The 9231-nt window shown below is 45.3% G+C and overlaps 1 pseudogene; it reads left to right on the plus strand.

The window, feature by feature from the left end:
* Positions 1 to 3215: 3215 nt before the first annotated feature.
* On the plus strand, positions 3216 to 4609 carry LOC131765505 (nucleosome assembly protein 1-like 1 pseudogene; annotated as a pseudogene).
* The last annotated feature ends 4622 nt before the right edge of the window (positions 4610 to 9231 follow it).

Here is a 9231-nt window from a genome sequence, read left to right on the forward strand (position 1 = left end):
GCGAATGCTGTACGCTTAATCTTGCGGATGCAATACATGGACCTTACTATGAGTCTGGCTGGCACTGTCGTATTCCCTTTAGGGATTGACGCCTTTGGGATGCCTCATGCAAGGAACCGGAGGCACGTCTTTGTTCTCCGGAGAACGCCTTTTTTCCTACGAACTGCATTCCAGGACATAAGACTGGCAGCAGCACTACATATCAGGCAGCTTTGTGTCTGTAGCTGTCCTTCTTTAGCGCTGGGAAGTTCTACCTTTCACATATAATGCCAATCCGAGAGTTGACAACTGCCCAAGTACGTTTATTTTCCAGTGAGTGAAAAAGAGACAGAAGGAGCCCTCTGGCACGTCCCCAGATGACTCTTGAACCAGAGAATTGGGCAACGTGTGAACGGTCTACGGGACTTAAGGCTCTAGGTAGGTTACGACGTGTGCTCGCAACGTCTCTAAGCGAGGTAGTGTGCAGTGGAATCTATACATTTTCAAGGCTGCATGGAATGCCTTGTTTCTGTGTGGCATAGAGAGAAGTCAGGTAAGTTAGTGCACCGAAAACGGAGACTAAGAAAAGAGGGTTTTCCTGGCAGTTCACGCTCTGCCCTCAGAGCCACTGGCATTAGAGCTAAGACCAGCTACAGCTGTGTTCGGGTGGTCTTTAAATGTTTTGGCCATCTAGATATGTGGAGAAGAAAGCAGTGGTTTTCCGTTAACTCTGCTTTCCCAGAGGAAATCTGGAGGCCTTTGGTAACCTAATGCTGTGCAGCCGACCAGTGTTCTTCCCTGACACACGGTGATGGGCCTGGTGTCGTAGGAAAAGCATACTAGACTTCCAGCACTATTTCTATCCAAGTCAATGGAAAACGTCTGAAAGCCTTGATTCGTGGAGGGAACATCTGAACGATACTTTATACCTTGTGGAAGGCCTAGCTTTCCCGTTGGCAATGAGGGCCCTGGGATGCCCCTTGGAAGGCACAGGACCCACTCGAGTTTCCTGGGAACTCTCTATTTTCTGCACAAAGGCATTTGAGCTGTGAAGGCGACACAGGCAACACTGTTTCTCAGGAAATTTTGATGCCGCAATAATCCTGCTCCCCTCCGGGGGTGAAAAGAGTGTCTTTCTCCTTACGTTACCCATATCAAATTTGGATAATGCAGATTACGTGTAGTTTCTACCAAAGGCAAAGAGTCTCAAGCACTGCCCTGTCCTTCTCTGTTCAAAATTTGTACCAAGGCAGTTCTGCACGGGGCGAGCGGCGTGACGTACTTACTGCCTTGAGTTAGGCCTCGCCGTCGGAACACCTAATGAAAGGCGAGTTGGTGTTCAAGGGGAAAACTGTGCCTTGGTCCCGCTGCTTCGAGACTCAACTCTCTGCTTGGCATAGAGAGGCGGCAAATCAGGGTTTCCAATGGAGAGTCGAAAGGAGAGGGTTCCTTCCCTGCAGCCCTGGGGCAGACCTTGGGAGCCAATGGCAGGACACCTGAAAGGCCCTGTGAATATGTGTTCACGTGGAAGTTAGCAAGCTCAGACATCTATTTATGCATCAGAGAAAGCGCTGTGTCACCTTTCACACCGCATTAAGAGAGATGATCCCGAGGCCCGAGGACCCTGAAGGTTGTGAAGTCTCTCAGGAAGAGATATTGGGGCGCAGTGCAATTCCACTGCTGGTGCTGAGGACACAGGAGTCCAGTAGTTCTCAAAAGCTGACTCGCGTGAAGGCACTACATGGATTAAGTTTTCATGGCGAATGCTGTACGCTCAATCTTGCGGATGCAATACATGGACCTTACTCTAAGCCTGGCTGGCGCTGTCGTATTCCCTTTAGGGCTTGACGCCTTTGGGATGCCTCATGCAAGGAACCAGAGGCACATTTTGTTCTCTGGGGAACGCCCTTATTCCTACGAAGTGCATTGCAGGACATAAGACTGGCAGCAGCACTACATATCAGGCAGCTTTGTGGCTGTAGCTGTCCTTCTTTAGCGCTGGAAAAGTCTACCTTTCACATATAATGCCAATCCGAGAGTTGACAACGGCCCAAGTACGTTTAGTTTCCAGTGAGTGAAAAAAGAAACAGAAGGAGCCCTCTGGCAGGTCCCCATATTACTCTTGAACCAGAGAATTGGGCAACGTGTGAACGGTCTACGGGACTTAAGGGTCTAGGTAGGTTACGACGTGTGCTCGCAACGTCTCTAAGCGAGGTAGTGTGCAGTGAAATCTATACATTTTCAAGGCTGCATGGAATGCCTTGTTTCTGCGTGGCATAGAGAGAGGTCAGGTAAGTAAGTGCACCCAGAACGGACACTAAGAAAAGAGGGTTTTCCTGGCAGTTCACGCTCTGCCCTCAGAGCCACTGGCATTAGAGCTAAGACCAGCTACAGCTGTGTTCGGGTGGTCTTTGAATGTTTGGGCCATCTAGATATGTGGAGAAGAAAGCAGTGGTTGCCTTTCACTCTGCTTTCCCAGAGGAAATCTGGAGGCCATTGGTAGCGTAATGCTGTGCAGCCAGCCAGTGTTCTTCCCTGACACACGGTGATGAGACTGGTGTCGTAGGAAAAGCATACTAGACTTCCAGCACTATTTCTCTCCAAGTCAATGGAAAACCTCCGAAAGCCTCGATTCGTGGAAGGATCATCTGAACGATACTTTATACCTTGTGGAAAGGCCTAGCTTTCCCGTTGGCAATGAGGGCCCTGGGATGGCCTCTGGAAGGCACAGGACCCACTTGAGTTTTCTGGGAACTCTCTATTTTCTGCACAAAGGCATTCGAGCTGTAAAGGCGAGACAGGCAACACTGTTTCTCAGGAAATTTTGATGCCGCAATAATCCTGCTCCCCTCCAGGGGCTAAAAGAGTGCTTTTCTCCCTACATTACCAATATCAAATTTGGATAATGCAGATTACGTGTAGTTTCTGGCAAAGACAAAGAGTCTCCAGCAGTGCTCTGTCCTTCCCTGTTCAAATTTTGTACCAAGGCAGTTCTGCACGGGGCGAGTGGCGTGACGTACTTACTGCCTTGAGTTAGGCCTCGCCGTCTGAAAACCTAATGAAAGGCGAGTTGGTGTTTAAGGGGAAAAACTGTGCCTTGGTCCCGCTGCTTCGAGACTCAACTATCTGCTTGGCATAGAGAGGCGGCAAATCAGGGTTTCCAATGGAGAGTCGAAAGGAGAGTGTTCATTCACTGTGGCCCTAGACTAGACATTTGAAAGGCATGCTGGGCCTTCTGCTCCTCCCGCCGCCGCCCTGAGTCACTGCCTGCGCAGCTCCGGCTGCCTGGCTCCCTGTGCTAGCCACCGATATTTGGCGTTCGTACAACATGGCAGACATTGACAGCAAAGTACAGTCTGAACTTGATCAAGATTTGGATGATGTTGAAGAAGTAGAAGAAGAAGAAACTGGTGAAGAAACAAAAATCAAAGTGCATCAGCTGACTGTTCAGATGATGCAAAATCCTCAGATTCTTGCAGCCCTTCAAGAAAGACTTGATGGTCTGGTAGAAACACCAACAGGATACATTGAAAGCTTGCCTAGGGTAGTTAAAAGACGTGTGAATGCTCTCAAAAACCTTCAAGTTAAATGTGCACAGATAGAAGCCAAGTTCTATGAGGAAGTTCATGATCTTGAAAGAAAGTATGCTGTTCTCTATCAACCTCTATTTGATAAGCGATTTGAGATCACTAATGCCATTTATGAACCTACAGAAGAATGTGAATGGAAAGCAGATGAGGAAGATGAAATTTCGGAGGAGCTAAAAGAAAAGGCCAAGATTTAAGATGAGAAAAAGGATGAAGAAAAAGAAGATCCCAAAGGAATTCCTGAATTTTGGTTGACCGTTTTTAAGAATGTTGACTTGCTCAGTGATATGGTTCAGGAACATGATGAACCTATTCTGAAGCACTTGAAAGATATTAAAGTGAAGTTCTCAGGTGCTGGTCAGCCTATGAGTTTTGTCTTGGAATTTCACTTTGAATCCAATGAATATTTCACAAATGAAGTGTTGACAAAGACATATAGGATGAGGTCAGAACCAGATGATTCTGATCCTTTTTCTTTTGATGGACCAGAAATTATGGGTTGTACAGGGTGCCAGATAGATTGGAAAAAAGGGAAGAATGTCACTTTGAAAACCATTAAGAAGAAGCAGAAACACAAGGGACGTGGGACAGTTCGTACTGTGACCAAAACAGTTTCTAATGACTCTTTCTTTAATTTATTTGCCCCTCCTGAAGTTCCTGAGAGTGGAGATCTGGATGATGATGCTGAAGTTATTCTGGCTGCGGACTTTGAAATTGGTCACTTTTTACGTGAGCTCATAATCCCAAGATCAGTGTTATACTTTACTGGAGAAGCTATTGAAGATGATGATGATGATTATGATGAAGAAGGTGAAGAAGTGGATGAGGAAGGGGAAGAAGGAGATGAGGAAAATGATCCAGACTATGACCCAAAGAAGGATCAAAACCCAGCAGAGTGCAAGCAGCAGTGAAGCAGGATGGTCTACCTTCTGCTTCCCTGGAAAGGATGAATTTACATCATTTGACAAGCCTATTTCAAGTTTTTTGTTGTTTGCTCGTTTTTGTTTTTGCAGCCTAAAATTAAAATGTCAAATATAATTTTAGTTCTCCAGAGATAATATCTTAATTTTGTACTAATTCAGGTAGAAGCAGAGGCCTAGCTTAAATTATATACCCAGTTTACTGCATGATTGAAGAAAAGGGTGCCAACTTTGGAAGAGGTACTACATCTACTAATGAGAGAGTATTTTAAAAAAAGAAAACAAAATCTTAAATGATTTAATGTTTTTAATGGAAAGATTAAAAGGGTAAATTTTATTTCCTTTGGTCAGAACTAGACAAAAGGCCCCAAGCCTCTACAGCTAATTCCAATTCTTATTCCTTAAAGTATGTGTGTCATTTACCCACGCCTTTTGTTTTACTATGTATTAAAATGGGTAGTACTGTTTACTTAACTACCTCACAGATATGTTAAGGCATATTCAGTTAAATTTTATGAAATGTTTCTCAGTCTCATCAAAAGCTCAAAAGTTTGGACCTATTTGTACCACAAGTATGTGATATTCAGCATTTTATTTATACCAAGGTCTGATAGTTAAACTGGAAAACAAAGATTAAGGACCTTTATTCTGGATCCGGTCAGGCAACCCTTGCAGATCTTTGTGTGGCTCCTATTTTAATAGAAGTGGATGGACGAGCAACAGTTTGAAAATGTCCAAGAATTTTTTTTCCAGCTGTTTTAATTATGACCATATTGTAGTAAATACTGCAGATATCATGGGACTAAAGTAGAAATAAGACCATTTTTAGAGGGGGAAATGCCATTAAATTAGAGACTGTAGAGCCACATTTAAAATACCTCAGGCTAATTACTGTTACTTTTGGGGATGAACTTTAAAGCTTTGACAGTGAGGATGGATTAATTGGGTTGTAATTATAGGAAGGCCTTAGAGTTCCTGCTATATTAATAAAATTACATTTTGTTCCTTTTTAGAGGTGATAGAGCTTCTATTTTAAAAATTTAGTATTAAGGTCTTGGAATGTAAACACATTGTGTTCTTTGTATAGTACTATCCGTTCCTCTCCTGAGATTTTAATTAACTACTGGAAATCCTTAACCAATTGCAGTAGCTTATGGGGGGAAAAGGGGGAAATGCCATGAAAACACCTGGTTTTCCTCTTTATTTTCAAAATGATTTTGGTTGTTTTGATTAGGCATTCTGTGACTTTTTTTTTCTTTTGTACCCATAGCTCACCTGAACACAGCTTTTTCTGAACTTAAAATTTTTAATCTAAAGATAGAATCCCGTTTTTAATGAAATTAAAGAAGTAGCAAAATCACTTTTTTTTCATTCCTTTAGGAGGTAGCTGTTGCCAAAGTGAAGAGGTAGATAATATTTCGTCTTGTTATATAAGAGGGAATATGGTTTGCAGAGGAATTGTTTTTTAAATAAAGTTAGAGTTTCAAGGGATATCAGTGTTCATCTATGCCATCTCTCCAGTTTCAAAAGGGTTCTATTCCATTCTAGAAATTTGACATATGTAATTTGAAATCCTTAATAAAATTGCATTTAATTTAAAAAAAAAAAAAAAGAAAAACAAAGGCATGCTGAAGCTGCGTTCACGTGGAAGTTAGCAAGCTCGGTCATCTAGCTATCCAGCAGAGAAAGCGGTGTGTCGCCTTTCATTCCGCATTAAGAGAGATGATCCGGAGGCCCAAAGACCCTGAAGGTTGTGAAGTCTCTCAGGAAGAGATATTGGGAACGCAGAGTAATTCCATGGTGGTGCTGAGGACACAGGAGTCCAGTAGTTATCAAAAGCTGACTCGCGTGAAAGCACTACCTGGATTACGTTTTCATGGCGAATGTTGTACGCTTAATCTTGTGGATGCAATAAATGGACCTTACTATGAACTTGGCTGGCAATGTCGTATTCCTTTAGGTATTGACGACTTTGGGATGCCTCATGCAAGGAACCGGAGGCACGTTTTTGTTATGCGGAGAACGCCCTTATTCCTACGAAGTGCATTGCAGGACGTAAGACTGGCAGCAGCACTACATATCAGGCAGCTTTGTGGCTGTAGCTGTCCTTCTTTAGCGCTGAGAAGTTCTACCTTTCACATATAATGCCAATCCGAGAGTTGACAACTGCCCAAGTACGTTTATTTTCCAGTGAGTGAAAAAGAGACAGAAGGAGCCCTCTGGCACGTCCCCAGATGACTCTTGAACCAGAGAATTGGGCAACGTGTGAACGGTCTACGGGACTTAAGGCTCTAGGTAGGTTACGACGTGTGCTCGCAACGTCTCTAAGCGAGGTAGTGTGCAGTGGAATCTATACGTTTTCAAGGCTGCATGGAATGCCTTGTTTCTGCGTGGCATAGAGAGAGGTCAGGTAAGTAAGTGCACCCAGAACGGAGACTAAGAATAGAGGGTTTTCCTGGCAGTTCACGCTCTGCCCTCAGAGCCACTGGCATTAGAGCTAAGACCAGCTACAGCTGTGTTCGGGTGGTCTTTGAATGTTTTGGCCATCTAGATATGTGGAGAAGAAAGCAGTGGTTTTCCGTTAACTCTGCTTTCCCAGAGGAAATCCGGAGGCCTTTGGTAGCGTAATGCTGTGCAGCCGACCAGTGTTCTTCCCTGACGCACGGTGAGGGGACAGGTGTCATAGGAAAAGCATACTAGACTTCCAGCACTATTTCTCTCCAAGTCAATGGAAAACCTCTGAAAGCCTTAATTCGTGGAAGGATCAGCTGAACGATACTTTATACCTTGTGGAAAGGCCTAGCTTTCCCGTTGGCAATGAGGGCCCTGGGATGGCCCCTGGAAGGCACAGGACCCACTCGAGCTTTCTGGGAACTCTCTATTGTCTGCACAAAGGCATTCGAGCTGTAAAAGTGACACAGGCAACACTGTTTCTCAGGAAATTTTGATGCCGCAATAATCCTGCTCCCCTCCGGGGGAGCGAAAATAGTACTTTTCTCCCTATGTTACCCATATCAAATTTGGATAATGCAGATTACGTGTAGTTTCTGCCAGAGGCAGAGTCTCAAGCAGTGCCCTGTCCTTCCCTGTTCAAACTTTGTACCAAGGCAGTTCTGCACGGGGCGAGCGGCGTGACGTACTTACTGCCTTGAGTTAGGCCTCGCCGTCGGAACACCTAATGAAAGGCGAGTTGGTGTTTAAGGGGAAAACTGTGCCTTTCTCCCGCTGCTTTGAGACTCAACTATCTGCTTGGCATAGAGAGGCGGCAAATCAGGGTTTCCAATGGGAGGTCGAAAGGAGAGGGTTCCTTACCTGCAGCCCTGGTGCAGGCCTTGGGAGCCAAAGGCCGGACACCTGAAAGGCCTGCTGAAGCTGTGTTCACTTGGATTTTAGCAAGCTCGGACATCTAGCTATCCAGCAGAGAAAGCGGTGTGTCACCTTTCACTCTGCCTTAAGAGAGATGATCTGGAGGCCCCAGGACCCTGAAGGTTGTGAAGTCTCTCAGGAAGAGATATTGGGGAGGCAGTGTAATTCCACTGGTGGTGCTGAGGACACAGGAGTCCAGTAGTTCTCAAAAGCTGACTCGCGTGAAGGCACTACATGGATTACGTTTTCATGGCGAATGCTGTACGCTTAATCTTGTGGATGCAATACATGGACCTTACTCTGAGCCTGGCTGGCAGTGTCGTATTCCCTTTAGGGATTGACGCCTTTGGGATGCCTCATGCAAGAAACTGGAGGCACGTTTTTGTTCTCTGGAGAACGCCCTTCTTCCTACGAAGTGCATTCCAGGACGTAACACTGGCAGCAGCACTACATATCAGGCAGCTTTGTGGCTGTAGCTGTCCTTCTTTAGCACTGGGATGTTCTACCTTTCACATATAATGCCAATCCGAGAGTTGACAACTGCCCAAGTACATTTAGTTTCCAGTGAATGAAAAAGAGACAGAAGGAGCACTCTGGCAGGTCCCCAGATTACTCTTGAACCAGAGAATTGGGCAACGTGTGAACAGTCTACGGGACTTAAAGCTCTAGGTAGGTTACGACGTGTGCTCGCAACGTCTCTAAGCGTGGTAGTGTGCAGTGGAATCTATACATTTTCAAGGCTGCATGGAATGCCTTGTTTCTGTGTGGCATAGAGAGAGGTCAGGTAAGTAAGTGCACCCAGAACAGAGACTAAGAATAGAGGGTTTTCCTGGCAGTTCATGCTCTGCACTCAGAGCCACTGGCATTAGAGCTAAGACCAGCTATAGCTCTGTTCGGGTGGTCTTTGAATGTTTTGGCCATCTAGATAGGTGGAGAAGAAAGCAGTGGTTTGACTTTCACTCCGCTTTCCCAGAGGAAATCCGGAGGCCTTTGGTAGCGTAATGCTGTGCAGCCGACCAGTGTTCTTCCCTGACGCATGGTGAGGGGACAGGTGTCGTAAGAAAAGCATAATAGACTTCCAGCACTATTTCTCTCCAAGACAATGGAAAAGCCCTGAAAGCCTTAATTCGTGGAAGGAACATCGGAAGGACACTTTATATCTTGTGGAAAGGCCTAGCTTTCCCGTTGGCAATGAGGGCCCTGGGATGCCCCCTGGAAGGCACAGGACCCACTCGAGTTTCCTGGGAACTCTCTATTTTCTGCACAAAGGCATTCGAGTTGTGAAGGCGAAACAGGCAACACTGTTTCCCAGGAAATTTTGATGCCGCAATAATTCTGCTCCCCTCCAGGGGCGAAAATAGTGGTTTTCTCCTTAGCTT

This window comes from Kogia breviceps, chromosome 11 (genome assembly GCF_026419965.1).
Source record: "Kogia breviceps isolate mKogBre1 chromosome 11, mKogBre1 haplotype 1, whole genome shotgun sequence".
Lineage (NCBI taxonomy): Eukaryota > Metazoa > Chordata > Mammalia > Artiodactyla > Physeteridae > Kogia > Kogia breviceps.